General features: G+C 42.2%; 1 long non-coding RNA gene across 1 annotated transcript in view; it reads right to left on the bottom strand.

Annotated features, from left to right (window-relative positions):
* The window catches only part of LOC112864805 (uncharacterized), a 54324-nt gene that overhangs the window by 6896 nt on the left and 25875 nt on the right, over nt 1–21553 (bottom strand). Inside the window, exons 2-3 of the long non-coding RNA XR_015245931.1 lie at nt 8823–8887; nt 8197–8348 (exon numbers count right to left, since the gene is read on the bottom strand). This is a non-coding gene — a long non-coding RNA (uncharacterized LOC112864805). The remainder of the gene's footprint in view (nt 1–8196; nt 8349–8822; nt 8888–21553) is intronic.

The raw sequence follows: 21553 nt of genomic DNA, 5'->3' as shown, positions 1-21553 counted from the left end.
GGTATGATGATGTAATTTAATTTATTATAATAAAGAAGAATCACATATATAAGCATTAGATTTGTCAGTTTCAAAGAACATGAAAAAATAGTCAACACTGTGACAATCGTGAATGTAATTTAATCTTTGAGAATTTAAGAAGTATTTTAGGAAGCAGAAATGCCTCCCTCTGCCATGAATACAGCCATCGATTATGGAAAAGCCAATGGAATTATATGGCAAAAATTAAAATCATGATTTCATATATGTGGTTGTTCTAAATATTGATAATCAATAACTATTATATCCCTTTATGCCTTTCAACTTCTTCATAGAAGTTGGATGAGACATATAATGCATCTATTGGACAGAATGGTCTAGAACAACGTCAGCTGAGAGGGTTTCCATAAGACATTATTGATTGAGCAGTGTAAGAAGGCACAGGGGGCGTGAGTTTGAGGGAAAATCAGAGAGAGTGTCAGTTGGAGAACTCAAGATACTTTATTTCTGTCGGAATGCTCTCGTAATACACTGCCATCTGCTAGAAAATCATTGTAATAAATACAAAAATCCTCACTGCTGCAATATCATTGGAACCCCATTCGCTGTGGTGCCCTTGTGCAGTCAGTGTAAAAGCTTCCCAACAGTGTATGGTGGCCTTGAGATGTCTAGTTTTATCTTTATACCTTCATTTAGTATTCTTACATGTGCTGCAAAGTTTATGAACTACGTTTGAAAACCAATATATGAAAAAATATGTATCAGTAGACCCTAAAATGAATTTTAATGGCAATGATAAACCTAAGCCTTTCAGCACAAGATTTCTGAATGTCTAAATATAAATATGGACATGGGCTCAGAGACTATGATTTCCAGCCCAATTTTCCAAATGTGTACATCAACTAACACCTTTGCTACCTTCTTACATCATTTATAAATTTTATAATTATATTTTTTATAAAAGTACTTAATATCCAGTGATGGACAAAATAACGAATCTATAATCTTGAATCTATCTACAATTAATCTACAAGCTTTTAAGGAAAACCTTCATAAGTTTTTAGTTATAATATTTTACTTTTTTTAATGTGTAAGCACCATGCTAAATCATAAATAGATTTTAAGGCTCTGATTCAGCCAAAATAACTTTCCGTATTCCTGTTTATGCTGTCCAGTGTCACTTCCAATGTTTTACACAGGTATTAAACGTGTATTAGTATTGGAAACCACCCAGATGTCCATGAATAGGTTATTGGTTATTATAATATATTCATACACTAGAATACTAGAAAGCTATTAAAATGATGAGCCGAATGTATGTAGTGTTTGGGGGGAAAATGAAGTTCAAAATCCATGTTCAAAGCAGGCTAAGTAGAGATCAATGCTGATAAAGGATGGATGTATAGACATTCAATGTATCTGTAGAAGAAACTAGAATGATTTACAACACACTGTTGCAGTGGCGATTCGTGAATGGCTGGAACATGGGTGATTTCATTTTCATATTTATTCATTGCTGTAGTCGCTGAACCTTTTCTAGTAGTCATGAGTTGTCTGGTTGGGAATTTCATTGGCAAGGTGGTGCTGAGAAAATTTCTATCACCCACAAACAAGTATTTTGGAGGTAGCCTTTTTGAACAACCTGGAGGAATATTCAATATTTGACTTAAACAAGTAGCATCCACTGTATTCACATTGGCAGAGATTTGTAGAGTTTGAGTCTTGCTTTTCAGTACGTGTCAACAATGATTTTTAAATGTGTTTTCTTCTGGTTTAGCTCTTCAACCATTCTCCCCAGGATAATAAAGGAAAGAAAGGTGTGCCCAGGCCTGTTGGTTGAGACTGGTTGGGAAAGACCCAAAGAAACCTTGTAAAGAGTATACCCATTCTCTCCGGGTGATGGCAGACCAGCTTAAATATAGTTCTCTATATTACCTCTTTATTTATACCTGTATCTAGATAGGGATATCATGGCCTATTACATTCCTGACTGTTTTCTTACGCGAATGCAAAGATGAGAGAAGTCAGAACTGCGCTCAAGGAATTTACAAGTCCTTCTGTGTCTACACAGTCCTGAAGCTTCAAACATAGACACAACCAAGAGAATTAGCCCAGAGGACCAATTGTCTTCAAAATAACCACTCATTTCGTTAAAACCAATGACTGCTCCTTTTCAAAGCATAATTATACTTTATACAAGAAGACAGCCATTAGGATCAGTGAGAGTAAGTCGCCTAATTTACAGATGTCAAAGACAAAAATCTTCACAAGGCATTGAAAACAAAATATGTATTCTTGGTTTGTAAGTGAATATGAAATGTGTATTCATAGCCATGTGGGTGCCCATCTGCAGACCTGCCAGTGAGCAGGCATAACCTTGGTGCCGGGGAGGAAGGCGAATTGGAAAACACCGTGAGGAGGGGGGACAGCCTTTTGAAGCTACTGGGGACAGCTGTTTAATGTGGAAGCTATCATCTGCGCACACAGAAGCATTCACATGCTTATGAGCAAAGGGTAATTGCCGGGTGGCTTATTAATTGAAAGTAAATATTCTCTCTTCTTTGTGAAATGGCTTGATATTGAAAAACCAAACACATGATAAAAGGACATGCACAGTCAGCAGAGAAACCTCAGCTTTGAAAAATCTGCCAGGAAGGAGAAAGTTTAGAATGGATTTGTTTTCTGGCTCCTCACAATAAATAAACCACCAAGAGACTCCCAAGGACCTGAATAATGAATCAATGTTCCCCTCCCTCTCCCCCCTTGTGCTCTGCCTCTCCAGCTTTTTCTCTGTCTCGTCACATGTGCATGGTGATCAAGTACCCAAGGAGATGCCATATTTTCGGTCCTTTTTCTCTTGAGGCAACTAACACTTGAAAGAGAAAATGAATTCCATGCATCCTGCATCAAACAACCAGGGGCTTCCTAGGAGACAAAATAAAAATTAGATTTCTAGTGTATGAGTCATTTTTCCCATTGTTGATTTTTTTTAATGTTTATTTACTTTTGAGAGAGAGAAAGACAGAGTGCAAGCAGGGGAGGGGCAGAGAGAGAGAGAGGGAGACACAGAATCCGAAGCAGGCTCCAGGCTCTGAGCTGTCAGCGCAGAGCCCGCCGCAGGGCTCAAACTCACAAACCGTGACATCACAACCTAAGCCCAAGTAGGACACTCAACTGACTGAGCACCCAGGATCCCCCATTTTTGCCACTGTCAAATAAATATTATGAGCACTCAAAAACTCTGTTCATGAAGTGAATATATGGCTATATTGCAGATTGGATTTCCTTACCTATATTATTTCTAGGTTCGTCATCAGGTTGCTAATTTACGCAGTTAACAACGTGGCTGCATTAGAGGGACATAACTGGCTATATTTACCAAATTCTGTGAATAAATTTAAATTTGCTGCTGAGTGCTCCAGTCAATGGGTGCTCTGTAGTGTTCTCCAGGGGAGATTCGTGGCTTTGAGCCTCTAAGACCTGAGCCCAAAGTATCTTTTCATAATGCAATAATTAGCACCACAAAAACACTATTTCACTATGAGTATTTGCCCCTGAACCAAAACAGTGCTGGGCTTAGGCAAAAGCCACACGTATACACAACACACCCTATATAGGATCCAGCACCTTCAAGTTTTCTCTCTTCTCCTGGACATATATAATTTGTGCCATGATGTGAGTTTAAGTCAAGGAGGTACCTTCTCAAGAGAATATTCGTTGGCAAATGATATCTCAATATGCAAGGAACATCTTTATCAATGTTCCAAACACCGAGGAAAGGCTTGTGGAAGTAACACTTTTCGGAACCGGCACCATGTTTTCTTCTCTTGAGTGAGCGAACTAGTCCCCTTTGCAAAAAAGACAGAAGTGTCAGCCCAAAAGGAGGCAAAGGTAACTGTGTTCTGGAAATGCAGCACTGCCAAGAAGTCATCTGTTCTCCTTGGTGTTGGAAAAACCTCAAACATGTTAAATGTATTTTCCAATCAAAGGTTCGAGGGCTCTGGAAAATTCTTCCTGAGCTACATTCAAAACAATGGAAGGACATGATTTCGATGTCTCGTTCATTTGTGAGTCCAATGTTAGTTCTGTTTTTTTACCTTTGGAAAGCTGAAATCACATGCCTGGACTTCCCAGTATGAGACTCTTTTGACTACCATGGGCTCTCAGGAGGTAGATTTTTACTCCTTTATTTGATGCTGCTGTCTTACCAACTTCCATTTTCTTCCTAGTGTGAACAGAGAAGACAAATCCCTTCAGGGGAGTTCTTGATCTGGCGTGAGGGTTTAAAAAGGAGGTAAGGGATGTGAAAAGCAAAAGCAAAGGGGAGATGGGATGGAAGCAAGAGCCAGTGCAAAACTGACTATACGGAAGGAGAGTGTACAGATGCAGCCAACGAGATGCCATGACAGCTGAGCTTCCGTTGTCCTCTGTGCATTGTGTCAAGGAGGTCATGTGACAGACGCCATTTTTAGTGCGGAAATGAAAGTGATTAGAAACGTTATTTTATAAACCTCAAAAAACAAATTATCCTCCCTGACCCTGATGTTATAGTTGTTGTTGTTGTTGTTGTTGTTGTTGTTGTTGTTTTGTACCATAAATGGCCTTTACTTTTTCTATGAAATCAACGTAAAACAAAAGATAAAAGTCTTTCCAAAAATGCACAAATCCTAAATCCTCTGATGCTGGAAACAAGATTGAACAACATGAAAAACTGTTCCAACAGCTGTTTCTTTACAATAGCTATTAAGAATGGAGTCTCATGGTGTCACGTAACCAGCTGTCATATTGAGGAAAAGTGAACGTACGATCGATGTAATGCTCCTGGGAGGTGGTTTCTTTGAGAAGAGAAGGGTCAGGAAGGTACGGCTCTAACCTGCGAACAGTGCTTGAATTGTTTGGAATGTTGATTCAGGATCCTACAAAGGCCCCATTTTCCCTATTCTCCTGGTTGATTATACACCTGACAAATGGTAATGGCAACATTAGCAGACCTGAGAGAGTTCTCTAGCTCTCTAATGCGAGCCAATATTAAGTCTGATAATCTCTCTTTCTCTCTCTCTCTCCTCCCCCGCCCCCTCCCACCTTGCCCCTATTTTGATAGCTGTCTACTGTTTAAGCAAAGCACTGGGTTTCCTTACAGCGGAGGCCCAGGTGGCCTCGGTGTCAATCTAAACAAGTTGATGTGAAATCGATCTTCCAGGGTTGAAACTAGGTGAGCTGGTGTCAGCAGAGCATTCCACCTTCAGCAAAGATAATTCTTTCATCATCAAGGGGAGGGGAGGGAGAACCAAGAAGAGCTGGCACAGGTGTCCAAGTTGCCCACTTGTATTTGCTTTTGAAACTCAAATTGTGATGACATCATCCTATCAAAGGACTGTGTTTGTTGATGTTTGTTTCTGTGGGTTGTCAGTATATAACCAGGCACAATTACAGCTGGGATCAACCCTCTATATTAAAAAGATGGAAAAATTGAGCCACAAAAGAAACTATTTGGGCACAGAAATGTTGATGGAAGCAAACAAGGAAAATGCAACCTGAGTGGAAAATTCCATAGTTATAAAAACAATCTGGACAGTGTGGGCGGACTAGTGGTTCAGAAAAAATACATATAGTTGACTCTTAATCATGCCCACCGATAAAATCCAACCAATAGAATCAGTAATCCAGAAATAATTTTCTCTTTAGGTTTTCAAATCAATATGTGAGTTTTTTAGAGGTAGACGTATTTTGTTTAACTATGTTTGGCTTATTACTCTCTTGGCTTTGGCACTTCATCAATCTTTTGGGGCAGTATGTAAGTTTAAAAGAGAAGTCAGAGTGACCTTTGTGTGTGTCTGAACCTAGCATTGTCAATGGAACACACACACACATATACTCACATACATACACACAACTTTGAAGAGAGAAATGGGTCATACTCATGAATTTAGTTGGTGGCATGAATAGGGGCATTTCATTCTTGAATCTCACTGAGTTGGAACCGCTGGAAATGAGGCATGACCTAGAGCTGCAATGCAGAAACAACACTAATCCCTTATCTATCAGACTTGTCCTGAGATTAGGCTAGATCTTAAAATCACTATAAAAACTGATTGGAAAGTGAAAATTTTAGATAAGCAACTGTTTCTTGGGTTTCTGTAATATTAGAATAAGTTGATGTTGGAAAGACCCAGACTTTTCCACTTAAAGAACATTCTGGAAACTCAACATCAGCCTATACAGATGAAAAAAAAAAATCTGTACTTAAAAAACCAATTCAGTACATTAAAGAGCATCTTTTAGTTCCCAAAAATGTGGAATTAGAGCTAGCAAATGTATAAACAGCAGAATCTCGGAAGAGTTGAGCACCAACAGTGAAAGATCTAAAGATACACACCATCCCATGCCCTATGACTCTGTGGCCTGAAGCTGAACATGCAAGCTCTTGTAGCCACGGTCTGACTTGACCTCTAAAATTCAATAGAAGTAATAAGGAACACTACCGATGTGGTAAGAGTATTGCTAGATTACTGGGGAAATCAATGGTTGAATGCGTTGAAGAATAAAAGGCAGGCACTATTCCTACACATTTAAAAAGGTAAAACAAACTATCAAACCTCAGTTCAAACCTACACCAGAGGAACCCTCTCAGAAATGTCTCCTAGAGCTTGGTGAGAAAACATTTTGGGTAAGGGGAACTAAAGTCATCTTGCTTTTTTACTTCTGACAATGTCACTTCATCCTCTACATACCAAGTTGCATGAGACTTTCCGCCCCAACCCAGAGAGTACTAGAAGCCACAACATTTGTTGGGCCCATGAACAAACTGAAAAACAAGGTAATTTTCATAATGCTGTTTCTTTATGCTGGTAAGAGTGATGAAGGACATGACCTCTCAGCATTTTGCCTGATTTCATTGTCCTGCCTTAATGGGTAACATATGCAGTAGGAAAGTCCTCCTAGTTTGTCAATATAGACAAATCCATACGATAAATCAAGCTTGATGCAGCACAGAATATTTTCCTCAGATGACTGCTTTATGGAGGACTCGAACCAGAATTAGAAGTATTTTGGATCGGTTCTGCACAAATGCACTTGTTCTTTGTATATTTCAAAAAAAAAAAAGTACCAATGTCTCATTATTGTTACACTATAAAGGTACGAAATAGGCAATCTCAGTGAACACCTTAGATAATTTGTTTACCACTATATTCTAGAATCGAGCTCAATGCTTAGCTGGTGGTAAATGTTCAAAATAAATAACGTAAGCTTGTCCCTTTAACAGAATGAGTTGCTTTTAATATGAGTGGCTTTTAAGTCTAACCATTTTTATCACCTCCATTTTGATCTTAATGAACAGGGCATTCTAAACGTAATTCCATGTTTTGTCAACAAATGCGGTTTACAAAGAGAGCTTCAATCATTTAATTGTGCCGTAGTGGTGGTGCCTTCAGAGAGAGCTGAGGACTGCAAGGCACTGTTCCTCCCTCACGTCTTTTCATAACATGGAGCTCAGCAAGCATGCCTCCCTTGAAGTTCTCCTTCTCGCCATTCCTCATCCATCCATCTCATAAATGCTTATTGAGCACCTACCTTGTAGTATACCAGGCATCAAAGTCCTAAAACTTCTCTAGGTTTCATTCATACAAAACAAGGTGCTTATACTTTATGATGACTTTCTCGAGGTTTGGTTTTTTTTTTTAAGTTTTTTTTTTTTTAAAGCATGAGTGGGGGAGGGGCAGAGAAAGATGGGGGGAAGAGAGAATCCCAAGCAGACCCTGCATTTGGGGCTTGATCCCATGAACCGTGAAATCACGACCTGTGCTGAAATCAAGAGGCAGACGCTTAACTGACTGAGCCACCCAAGCGCCCCGAGGATAACGATTTCTTTATGCCGCTCAGAAACTCTTCTAACTTCTGTCTGACTTTGTGCCTGTGTTCTAAACACAGGTCTCTAGGTTTCCAAATTCTAGGTTCGTGGCGCATTACTGGGGTAATCTTCTTGCTTTCTCAGCCCCTTGACTCAGTGCTAGCGTGTTGCTCTCCATCACGTTTCATGTCTATGCTTCTAACGATTCATAAGTCAGAAGACTACAAAAGTCTCCCTTACTCTGTGGTGCACATTCTGGAAGTAGATCTCAAAAGTATTTAGGGTTGGTGGAAAGCTCTAACAGCGGGATTTGCTTTCTTGAAAGCCTCAGGCCCCACAGTCATATAACCCAGAGATTATAAGCCTACCTTCTTTCCAAAGTGCTGCTCTGATTTCATTCTCAGCGACGTGTCCTTGAATTCCTTCTCGAATCCAACGCCATTTTGCCGTCATGCTGCACCCAATTCATGCCATGCCCCAACAGGAGGTGCCCGCAATAGTGTTGAGGGGCCAGGCAAATCTGAAACAGTCCATTGGCCATTCACTACTTGTACAAACAACAATGAAACAGGAAATGACAAAGCATGATCCCTGAATTAGTACTTCAGCAAAAATACTCAAGACTTTTTCCACAGCCTGTAAATTGCTCCAGCTGTGTTTGCACGGTTTATGAAATTGAGAGAGGCAAGCTCTAGAGACAAATTAAAATCTTGGATCTGGTCAGAGATGATTTTATAGTAAAGGTGCTCAGTAATACAGCATAGACTTAGATACACACAGAGCTATAAAGCCAAGCTCGACTGAAAATGCAAACAGTTTACCTTATGCATCGTCCACCCAGAGGGATAAGGACTGGCATATATCAAAACACAGATCAACCCAAAGAATAAGGTCCGTTTTATTGCTATGTTTTACCAGGAGAGGATGAGGGTATAATATTTTATTATGAAAGAACTAATAGAAGGAACAGAAGAAAACGAGAAGATGGCCTTACCTTGGAAGGAAATGAATGGTGGGTGAGGAGCGCCACCTTTTGGCTGTCGGATGCTTTGACATTCTCTAGGTAAAAAGCATTTTGGCTTAGCAAACATTGGACTCTGCAATTCAATTCAGAAATATTTCTAAAAGTTCTTTTCCAGGTATCTCTGGGTCTCATCCTGCTTGGAATGAGCCTTCTCAGACTTCCTCATGTTCTGCCCACTTAGTTACTGGCCAAAAGGTTGATGTTAGCTATCGCTGCTCCCCTATTACTTCCCAAAGTATCATGGATGTAGCCAGAAAGCCAGGAGAATATTGAAAATTGGGGGACATTTTAAAATCGCAATGCACTCCTGGCTGGAATGGCACATGAGAAACAAATACAGAGTTTGATTGATCTAACACAGTCCTTAAAGTCTAATAGCCCTGAACTTAACCCAAGCTATGACATTTTGGAAGAGGTTTATGGTACCTGGTTGGATAAGCATGGAGTTCTCCAGAGAAATAAGTTAAATATACACGTAACACAAATAACATGCAGGTATTGATGCCTGTCACGGAGGTTCCCCACCTCAAGAAAAATCTTAAAATAGCCACACGGGTGCCCATTAATTGTGGCAAACTGAAAAGATGTTGGAGACTAAGAACTGACCAAGGACATGGCTCAGCACGCCATGATGGGAAAGGAAACAAAACCGCTGGCTTCACGTTCCCTGGAGATAATGGGGACTTCAGCGATCACAGCGAACAAGAGTTCTTACTCCCACCCCGAACAGGGCAGAGATAATGAAAAGCGACAATGTTGAAAAAGTCTTCCCTCCAAAAGTGTTTCCTGGAAGCTCCAGAGATTTCCACCACCATCAATAGATTTTTTACAAAGGAAACAACAGCTCTTTGAGGCCCCACTGCCCGCCCGGGAGAGAGAGCACAGGTGGGCTCCATATGGTCAAAGCCAGGGCTCCATCTCAGCAACAGCTGTGTATCCTCCGCCTTGTCCTCAAGGGTTGACCAAGTCCCTACTGGAGGTCCTTTGTGCTTTGTCCTGATCGAGCACTGCAGGAAAAACAAGCCTCAACAGACTAAAGACCTGTCCCTGTGTTCCTGTAGCCAGGCAGTCAGAAGCTGTTCATGAACACCAAAGAACCAATCCAGACAAGATGGTCTTGAGTGCTGAGATGCTCAGGAGAGACCAAAGACTAACAGGTTGGGGGAACCTGGGCCAGTGTTTGGCTCACATCACACACTCAGAACATACCGGTTCACTTGGTTCCTTCTCTCCTCCTTCCATCCACGCTCCTCTCCTCCCTTCTCGTCACAGTGATGGCCAGACACACCTCTATCCCTGGGGCTTGGCTGCCACACACAGGTCTCACTTGGACAGTCACTTATCGCCAGGGAGGACTGATAGGACTTTCAGCAGCAAAGTTCCCAGAGGTCAGGTCTTCCCCTAAAGGTGCTGAAACGCTTGGAGAAGTCACATCGTAACCACAGAGGCAGGCAGAGCCTGGCAGACTCGGGTACCCACTGCCTGCTCTGTGACATGGGTTGTATACCTGGTGACACAGCCAGGGAAGAAGGATAAATGGACAGCTCCCTTACTTCGGTCCCAGTAAGTTTTTACAATACACTCTTTCTGAGCAGGTCAGTTCAAGCCTGACAAAAAAAGGACCAGACTCGACCAAGAGTAGATCTACACGATAAATTTCATATTCTCAGGATCATCAAAATGGCCTTGTTCACCACACAGTTCTGGGCTCAGGCCACGGCCCCTCAGAGGGCATGAAGAACTGGGCTCATAATCAGAACTAGGGAAATAAGCAACCCAGTGGACACGACGCACCTGGAAATTCGTGGAAGGAAATCCATTCATTTATCCCGCAAACATTTGCCGAGTATCTATCAAGTGTCCTAGGATCCTGTCACCTCAAACACATCATCTCGTTAATCCCCCAAACAGCCCAATGCCATAAGCATTATTATTATTATTATTATTATTATTATTATTCCCATTTGATGGGTGAGGAAGCTGAAGCTCAGAAAGGTGAAATCAACATCTGAACCCAGAAAGAAATTTTCTTGGTGTGTCCACAGAATGGAAAGAATTGATGGGCAGGAACATTTTAGGGAAAAGAAGATCTCGAAGTATTAGGAAGTAGAGGCAGCGACAAGCACAGTCAGACATGCAGGAGAAAAGCCGAGATAAAGGCCCGGGCACAGCAGATACAAGCACTTTAAACCAGTTAAAAATAATTCCAAGAATTCTCCAAAAGTTATTTGAAAAAAAAACTGTAAGAAAAAAAATAACATGTTGATTACTGAAAATATTTCTTTAAAAATTTTTTGATGTTTACTTATTTTTGAGAGACAGAGACAAACACAGGGAGCTTGCGGGGGAGGGACAGAGAGAGAGGGAGACCCAGAATCCAAAGCAGGAGCTCCAGGCTCCGAGCTGTCAGCACAGAGCCGGACGCGGGGCTCACACCCACGAACCGTGAGATCATACCCTGAGCCTAGGTCGGACGCTCAACTGACTGAGCCACCCAGACACCCCAGAAAATATTTCTAATTATGATCATTCACCTTTATTTTGTGCTTTGTGATTTACATTAAGTTTTTGTACCTTTTCTCTTGTTTCTCCCAAAGAAACATGGAAGGAAAGTGGGCAAGAAAGACAGTTCGGTCACCATTTTGCAAGTTGAGAAACCAAGGTTTGGAGCAGTTAAATCCCCTGACCATGGTTACACAGTTCAAGAACAGCACAGGGGTGGGGTCGAAGCTGGATTTTGCATTTGGATTCTGGTATTTTTATTTTACATTGTTTATACATCCTGGAAAAGCCAAGCAAACCCAAGGTTGCCATTCTCAGGTGAACTTAAAATAGATGGTTAAAAAGAGACTCAACCCAACTGACTGAAGCCAATATTGTTAACACTCTTTTTTTTCTTTTCCCAGAGAAACAAAGTACTAAGGGTAGGAGATCAAAGGAGAATCACTGAGTCACAGCCACATGCTGAGGAACCAAAGCCAAAGACTTTTTTTGGATAGGACTTTGTTCAGCATCTAAAACATAACAAACTAACTACTAATTTTTAGTCAATTCTATTTTTTCAATCGATGAATTTTCTTCCAGATGAAAATGTGCACTGTAGTAAAAATATGAATTACCATGTCATTTTATTACTATTCTCCAAAAGAACAAATTTCACCTAGAGAGAGATTATGGACAATTTACTTCAAACACGTTAGTTTAAAAACACATATAGGTATAGATTATGGGTCATGTTAGAGGCCACCTGCCCTTCCAGAAGACTAAATGAGTCTCCAATTTTACGTCCAAGAGACAAAAACAACAACCACCAAACAATTTTAGAATATATTGTTGACCAAGTAAAAGATATTGAAAGTAACTGACAGCAAGTTTAAGAAATAAGATGCAGAATTATTAATTATTGCATTCTTTGGAAAATAAATGTGCTTTTAAAGATTACCTCAAGGCTATAAAGAGCAAAGGAACGGCAAAGGAAAAAGTGGTGGGAAGAAAAATGACCATTTACTTCATTTCTAAATTTAAAAGGAGTTTGGTTATTGCCAGTATCAGGAGATTAATAGAGCTCTCAGTATAATCATTCTCAGAGAGCTGGCACGTTTCCAACTGGAGCTGACAGATTCAAGATACAATAATGGTTTTCTGGCTTCCTAACTAATTTGGAGTTGGCTCTGTGGAATTTTTTTTTTCTCCTTTTTTTGACTTTATTTTGTAACAGTTTTAGATTTACAGAAAAATTGCAAATATATTACAGAGTTTCCATATACCCCACACCCATACCCCTTATTAGAAATCTCTTACAAGAGTCTATTACATTTGTTGTAATGACTGAACCAATATTGATACAGAATTATTAACCAACGAAAAGTCCACGGTTTATTTAGATTTCCTCAGTTTTTTCCTAAGTCTTTTTATGTTCCAGGATCCAATCCAGGACATCACATTACTTTTAGTTGTCATGTCTCCTAGGCTCCTCTTGGCTGTGACAGTTTCTCTGACTGTTCTCATTTTTGGTGACCTTGACAGTTTCGAAGAGTACTGGTTGAGTATTTCATAGGATGTCCCTCAATGGAGACTTGACTGATGTTTTTTCTCACAATTAAACTGGGCTTCTGGGTTTTGGGTAGGAAAACTAGAAAGGTAAAAGTGCCATTTTCATCATATCATTAAAGGACACACACTATCACCATGATTTATCACTGTTGACGTTGACCTTGAACAGCAAGCTGAGGTGGGGTTTGTCAGGTTTTTCCACTGCGAAGTTACTTCTCTCTCTGGTTCTCTCTTTCTCTCTCTCTTCCTCTCTCTCCATGCTGTATTCTTTGGAAGGAAATCAGTATGTGTAGCCCACACTTAAGGGACAAGGAGTTATGTCCTTCCTCCTTGAAGGCAAAATATCTACATAAATTATATGAAATTTTTCTGCAAGGGAGATTTGTCTCCTCCCTCCTATCTAGTTAGGTAATCATGACTTATCTCAGCCTGGACTCACAGATATTTATTTTATCCTTTGCATTGTAATTCAATGCTACACCATTTTGTTGCTCAAATTGTTCTAGCTTTGGCACTGGGAGCTCTACCAACTGGACATACCCTCATCAATGTAGGATTTTTTGTTTTGTTTTGTTTTTTGTGTGGTGGGTTAGTTTGGGCTTTTGTTTTATTTTTATTTTTATTTTTGCATTTCCTCACTTTCTGGCACTACAAGATGCTCCAGATTTATCTTGTGTATTTCCTACCCAGTCCTAGAATCAGTCATTTCTTCAAAGAACCTGGTTCCTTTTACTTGAGGATGATGTTAGAAACAAAGCTCTGGATGCTAGGTGTGGTCATTGTTGCTGGGGTGGCTTACCTCTATTCTTAATGTCAGCTGAATTTTTTTTTTTTTAATACTTATTGAACATTCACTATGCACATGGAACTCTATTAGAACACCCAGTCCTGATTAAGACACCCGTGGTTTTCCCTCCTGAAACTTACATTTTATTGGAGTTTAAGTAAAAAAAAAGAGAGAGAGAGATTTATGAGAAGGTGATGAGTACTCGAGAAAACCAAAGCTTAGAAGAGGAATAAGAGGGAAGGAAGCTGAATTTTAAATAGAGTGATCGGGGAAGGCCTCTCCTGAGGAAGGTAAGACAACTGAAACTAAAGGAACCACAGGAACATTTGAAGTAGCAACATTCCAGGAGAGGGAATGACCAGCACAAAGGCTCTGAGGTAGGAGCATACCTGGCATACGCATGGAACAGAAATAAGGCCAACGTGGTGATCAGAGAGAGCAAAGAGAAAAGCAGTAGAAGATGAGGTAAGAAAGGTAAGGGTCTAGTGCTGCAAAAAGATGGGAAGGAGGTACAGATTGTGCAGAGCACGTGGACCATTGTGAAGGCTTTGGTTTCGCTCTAAGAAAAATGAAGGGAGCGCTGAAAGATTTAAATCTTCTTGGCTAATGATAAATAGAAACTGCCATTCAAAATAAATGAAAAAATATATTTTCGTTTTTAAATAAACGTGAAAACACATTATGACTCTAAGTCAAACCAAAGAACACAACCACGAAGGAGGCCTACATTTTCCAACGTGGCAGTAACGGAAAGTTCCTTGAGAAACCCCAGGTGCTTCTTTGCCTTGGGATATTCCTGTGAGTTCCCCAAGGCAGGGTGGGGAGCCCCCTGGCTGGGGAATTCCTAGGTTCTGCCTTCAGAGATCTGAGAGGGAGCAAGCATCCCAAACATGCCCCCAAGCTCTTCCAGGGTACTCAGGAAAGAGGTTTCATCATCAGCCTTATCATTAGAGTGTTTGCTAAACTAATCTAAAGATTAAGGGCAGGTCTTAGTGGGTGAGGGGAAAATCCACTTGGGAGTGCTCAGTGACTTCAGATGGGAGAGCAGCTAAGCACACACATGGCAGTTAGCACTAGCCAGTTTTCCACTTGCCATGGCTCCAATTTATCATTTTCCTTTCTCTCACCTTCTGGCTTCATTCTTTTCTGCTCTCCTTTGCAAGACCCTTCTTGCTTTGCGCTGGGCATTTCTAAGGCTACCTAACCCAAGGCTAATCAACAATTAATGAGAGTTAAGAGTTTGGACTCCTTCGTCTGTAACCAAGCCTTCCATACTTCCAGAGTCTCCCTCCTCTTCATGTGCTCCCTTTCTCTCTGCCTCTCTCAGGACACTCCTAAGGAAGCACCAGATTAGAAAAAAGAGGGTAAGACCCACTTCACCACTTTGAGCTCTGTGAGCTCAGGTAAACCTCTCAGCCTCAAACTCCTCAACCACTCAATGGGAAGAAGGGGGTATGTGGGCAGCATCTCCTTCAAAGGGTTACTGTGAGATTTAAATGCACTGAAGAATGTAAAGTGCCCAGAACATTCATGGTAAGTGCTATGTTTTCACTACATTTAACTCACCTCACCGTTCCCCCATTTTGGCGTGGGTACTCAAGACTATCTTGTTCACGTATGCATCTCCTTCAAAATCTAGCAGTGACTTGCCCTATTAGGGACGCAAAGGCTGCTAGCTGATTCGGTGAATGCGTGAAGCCTATGGTGTCACCTCCTAACCCCCCACACCCCCACCCCGCCTGGCTCACGGGAATCATCGTGCACCTTAATGCACATGTTATTGACTCGAAGCTTTCCGCAGCTCGACAATGAGCGGGAGTTCAATACATGGTGTTGACTGACTGACAGCACAGACTCCACGAGGGATGGAGACTTATTAGGGTCAACAGTTACCACCTGTGATTCCTAAAACCGCTGCCGTCCTCCACACAGGAAGGGCAGAAAAACCAAACACTCAAGTGGCCATTGTTGTAAAGGACACAGAGATCTTACCCAGGCCTCACACTGACTATATGTGTGCCCCGCCATGTGCTTTTCAGCTCCTTAATTATAGCAGGAATTGAATGTGCTTATTGTAAATGGAACGAAGTTGAAATGATGGATGGGCTGCCTTTGAGAGCATTGCCACTCTGCCACCATTTGGTCTCTTTCTCTTGGAGTGGGCTTTCCAGAGGCTGCTTGTTGGCCTGTAGGATATGCTGGGACAAAGACTCTCTGGGGCTGCCTGAAACTAGGGTCTCAGTGCTTGCCCACGGTCCAAATTTACATTGCTCCCCGGATAGAGTGTCTCCATACTAATAAGGGAAATAGAAAAATGCCTCTTAAAGTTGACTTCAAAGTACAACAATAAGTCCTCACATAAGAGCTGAGGGACTCAGTGAAAAGGCTGGGGGGGGAGGGGGGGTGGTTATGTGACAGGACTCTGCCTGCCAAATAGCGCCCTCTCCTGATGACTTCTCCAGGATTAAACGGTGGCAGCTGTGTTTGGGGACTGGGGAAAAGGTTTCCTTGCTCTGCCGTTTTAGGAGTCCCTTTGAATTAACCTGCTTCTTAGGTCAGTTGTCGGGAAGCACTCGTGTGTTGGAGAGGTCCAGCCAAAGAAAAGTAGAGGCCAGGCTTGGAGAGGGGCAGAATATACGATCTCCTTCGTCTCTTCCTCTGGGCTGGTTCTGCAGTTGGAAGCGGAGCCAGGCCTACAATCAAGGTCTAAAGTCCAGTCTCATCCGCCTTGGTCGTGCTGACAACCAAAGGGAGCCACAGCAGGGAAAAAAGGCACCCAAAGAGCCAGCAGGGATGTGAGGGACGCTTATTCAAGCCATTGGAGCTCACGTTTTGTTGCCGTTAAAATCGCCCAGGGAGACCTTTCAAACATCCTAATGCCCAGGGCCACCTTCACGCTCTCTTGGGATAAGTTCAGGCACATGCTTAAGACCCTCCAGGTGACACCCGGGAGAAGGCAAGTTTGAAAAGCAGCACCTCGGGCCCTCAGGACCCACTGGAAAGGCAGAGGCTGGAAGAAGACTTGGCATAGGCCTCATCAGCTCCAGCCCTCTGGAAGCTGGCCGAGTCGGTCAGCACCCCTCACCCCAAAGCAGACACACATCTGTCGGCACATATCCCACCTGTTTCTGGTGCCTGGAGGGCAGAATGCTCCCTGGAGTGATTTTCTAAGAGCACCAACTTCACCATGCGTAACGGAGAGGTTATAGACATATCAGCTGACGCTACTCCGTTTCGAGACAAAGGACTTCAGTAAGAATGGTCTAGAATCAGTCTCTGCTCAATTCACGGGGACAAAGAGCAACTGTTGCACCACCAGCAGTGTGATCCTTCGATGCCAAAGGTTTGGCAAAGGCTACGTTTAATTGTTTCTAAGGAGAACAGGAAATATTTATTTAGGATTAGCAGCAGCTGCTCCAGTGGTACAGCTGGGGACGGTGGAAGATATAATTAAGAAAATTGTGTGAGGGAGGTCTGGAAAAGCACCAGAAGGTACAGGAGCCTTGGTAGAAGTTGTTTGTATAGGCTTTTTGTGTGGGGGCATTTGAGTGTTAATAGGCACTTAGAAGAAGAGAAAGATAAATACACGGTCTAATTAGCCGCTGACTTCAGGTTGCAAGATCAAATACAGGTAGAATCCTATTATAGCCTACACCACAGGTCCTCAAAATTGTTTTGCTGAGTGAAATTGCATCATAACGTGCACATGCTGGAAATCATCATTCATATCTCCCAGCCTTTCCCCTCTCCTAGAAGACTCTTCTAAAACAGAAGCACTGGGGAAGGGAGTGACGGGTAAGTTTATAATCACGGAAAATACGGTAGAATTGTCCACAGTAAACAAAAGGAGCCGTGTAATGGAATGAGCAGAAGGAGCAGAAGCGATCATGCTAGTCTCTAGAAGTATACATTTGGAACTGCGTCAGCGTGATGAAAAGTAAAAACAATTACCGTGCACAAAAATGCTGTGTGCCCTTAAACCAACGGGTTTGGTCACGCCTCTAATTCCTCACCCCCGTTGAAAGCGCCAGACTCTTCTCTCGGACCTGAGTAGCCATAGGCCACCCACTTTGCACACATCCCTGTGAAAGAAGAACTGTCTTCCTTAATGGCCCCTCCCCACATTGTTTGTATGGATATTCATACAGACTCATTTCCTCCTGCCCTGGGTCATAGTGAGTTGTCTTCCCTCCCTCCCCAACCAGGTTACAAGCAATCAAAAAGCAGAGAATTTATTTTATCCATCCTTTATGGGACTGTGTTCATAGTCGATAAAGACTATTTGTGAATTTCAATTGTGGTAGGCCAGATTCTCTGCAGAGCCAAGGTTTTTGTGACCGTAAGCTTCCCTCCTTCCCCAGTTTTTCAACAATGCTAGAATCAGAATGGCTTTGAGATGTGCCCACCAAGAAAGAGTGAGTTACAGTGCATAGGTGCTCTTCTTTTCAAGAGGTGTTGGCGTTTGAAAGGACCTCAGAGAAGAATGGCCCAGTGCCGGTGAGCGGTTTGCCCAAGGAGACACAGCAGGTTAGGTCAGACTAGACCCACCACTGGCACTCAGACCCATGCCTTCCAGCCTCTTCTAGATGTCCTTTACCGAAGCTCCTGGTTACGCTGTAGTCACTCTGAGAAGTCACTCCCTAGTATTCTTTTGCTCGATAAATGCTTGTCAATTGAATTCTATGTCAGAAACAACTCAGTCTCCAGTCTAATTTACATGTAATCATCAGTGTCTCTACCTTTCAACTTCTCTTTAATCATCAACAGTAAGCTCTGTCAAATGTACCAGAGCCCCCCCTCCCTCCCGTACAGCCACTGATCACCCCAGGAAGGCAGTTCCAATTTACATGAATTAAAACTAAATGAAATTAAAAATGTCATCCCTCAGTTGCCACAGCCACGTTCAAATAAACGCTCAATAGTCACACGTGGGGGGAGCGCCTGGGTGGCTCAGTAGGTTAAGCATCTGACTCTTGGTTTCGGCTCAGGTCACGATCTCAGGGTTCATGAGTTCAAGCCCGGAGTCGGGCTCTGTGCTGGCAGTGCGGAGCCTGCTTGGGATTCTCTCTCTCCTTCTCTCTGCCTCTCCCCTGCTCGTATTGTCTCTGTTTTTCTCCAAATGCATAAATAAACTTAAAAAAAGATAGTCTCATGTCGTCAGTGGCTACCACGCTGGACAGCACAGACACAGAGTATTCCCATCAGCACAGAAAGCTGCTACTGGAGCAAGTCGCTAAGTGAAACAGACCCCGTCATGAGCGAAAGGAGGATCCTCGTAATGTGAACAAACGTCCCCAAATCCACCTGCTCTGAGTCAGAATTCTGCCACCGGGTTTTCTCACAGTAGGCAACCGTGTGCACAGTTCTCAGAGAACTCCTATAAAGTTAAACTTTAGGTTTAGTACATGTCTCATCCAATACAGAACCGAAAGTTATCACTGGAAGACTGAGTATCGACTAGCAAATATGCTCCGAACACTCGCTCAGTCTAGAAAACTGCTCTCCCTTGTCATCACCACACACTCCATCAGACCAAAATAGGTACTTCCTAAAGCAACTGGCACGGCTTTTTGGTGTAAGGAGTCTCCCATTCCAAAGTTTCAGAGCCAGGAAAAAGTTATTACTTGAAGCCACTATTTTTCGCTTTCTCCTCTAAGCCAGGTTTGTGCAGGGTGCTTCACACTTTATGGCTTTTAATCATCTCAGCAACTCCCCGAGGTAAGTATTGTCATCCACATTTTATAACAAAGAGAATGAGCTACAGAGCGATTAAATTTCTTGCTCGTCTTAAGGTTGTCCAACTGCCCCAGTGGGCAAGAGCCCGGGATTTTCCAGAATGCAGGTCTTTCGGTACTATAAAGAGGAAGTCCTGGACAAACTGAGATGGTCGGTCTGCCTATCAGGTCATAAAACTAACGCTCTCAAACAAAAATCAAGCTGACACCTATTTAGATCCAAAATCCAAGCGTGGAGACACCTAGAAACCATTCGCATGTGGTTGTATAACGAAGATTTCCTTCTTGTGTCGCTCCTATTCTTATCCTGTTTCCTTCCTCTGTTTCTAGTGGTCATTGGATTAGAAAGCAATTTGAAAAGTTAGTCTGTGTAATCAGATTTTCTCTTTTTGTTGACTCCAGTTTTCTGCCTACATAAATTAAGCTTTGTGTTGACATTCCAGTTATTAAGACGATCCCACAGGGTTTCAGGCGTTTGTTTACTGGCTTGGCACCTCCTCCAGTACGATCTAACATTTCTGATGTGTCCCTTATAGGGTTTAAGAAAGTCCCTTTAAGAGACTCTGGTGGACACATTTGACAACCCGCTTTTCCTCAAGGGTCTTTGTCCGCTCGGCCTGCAGGAGAGACAAATGAGCTACCCAGGTGCTATTCAAGATGTGGTCATCACCAGTATCACCTTGATAGAGACTGAGCCCCACCCCAGACCTGGAGAATCAGAATCTCTAGGCGTGCAGACCAGCAATCTGTGTTTTAACAAGCTCTCCAGGAGATCCGCATGCATTTTCAAGTTTGAGAATCACCAGACTCTACTAGGTCAGGGGTTCTCAAATGTAGCTGAACATTAGAATCACTTGGGGAGCTTTTAAAACTGCTAATGCCCATGCCACACCCAGACGCATAAAGTCAGTCTTTCTGGGTTGGAAACCCAGGGATAGGCATTTTTTTTTTTTTTTTAACTTTCCAGATGATTCCAACGTGCAGCCCAGGTTGAGAACTGATAAACTAAGAGGAATGGAAGCACACTTCCTTCTGTAATTTTTAGAGTAATTTCCTGCCTCTGCAAAATAATATGATGACACTTGGAGTGATTTCTAACATATTTTCTAAATACGTCATTTTTTGGAATGATAGTGAACAAAGAAAATAATAGCAAAACATCGTTGTTGTTGTTTGTTTTTAATTTTTGAGTGGGAAAAAAAAATGTCTCCTTCAGGAGTGCCTTGTGGGAAACGCCCGAACACAAATTATGTATTCGTGACAAGTTTCAATGCTTTCAACAAGCAAATAAGCCAATACTGCCATAGGCAGGATTGCATTTTCTTCTTAAGGTCGAATTAGACGGCAAGAATAAGTTGGCAATCAAAGAAATGACTTTTAGATATCTGTTTTCTATTACTCTCATTATGGAAAGTGATGATAGTCCATTTGCTATTAACGTTTCTACAACTCTGTGATTTGTGGCCAAATATTGAAGTTTACTTGATGGTGTAGTGATTTTAAGCACAGCCAAAATGATCGGAGATAAAGGAAAAGTGTTGACATGGGGCACTTTTGAACACTGGGAGCATGGCTCTCCTCTCTGGCAGTTGTAGGCTATGGTGTAACCTTGATAGCCCATGGCTGTTTGTAAGGCCAACCAGTTTGACGGGATTTGACTAAATCAGCACCTGGCCAATTTATTCATCTCATCGATTTGCTTGAAGTTAAATATGATGAAAACAAATTTAATCAGATCTGCCCAATTGACCAGTTTGCTGTTGTTGTTTTCACTTGGAGGATAATGTGGTTCTTATTATAACCTGAAGGGTGATGCAAAAGTCACCAAAATTCAGTGCCCTTGCTGAAGCGTGTGGTATGGTAACACCACAGCTCCACAATGGCCTTTGGACGAGAAAACCATTTTCATCTGGCAAACTGCTGGGAGTCATGGGCTTGGTTGCCTCTTTAAAGACAAGGAGCAGTGGGAACCCTGTAAATTCCAGGCTGCGTTGGCAAATGGTTCTCCTTGTCCTAGAACAAAAAACTCATGATCATAAGAGTGGGGAGTCCCAGCAAAGGGAGTTAGATCAACCAGGAAAATAGGCATTACCTGGGTGCCCATAATCAGATAAAGTAGAGGAAAG

Source organism: Puma concolor, chromosome E4, assembly GCF_028749965.1.
Source record: "Puma concolor isolate L17-30 chromosome E4, mPumCon1.1.hap2, whole genome shotgun sequence".
NCBI lineage: Eukaryota > Metazoa > Chordata > Mammalia > Carnivora > Felidae > Puma > Puma concolor.
The sequence above is the reverse complement of the archived record's forward strand: the minus strand, read 5'-3'. Positions and strand labels throughout refer to the sequence as shown.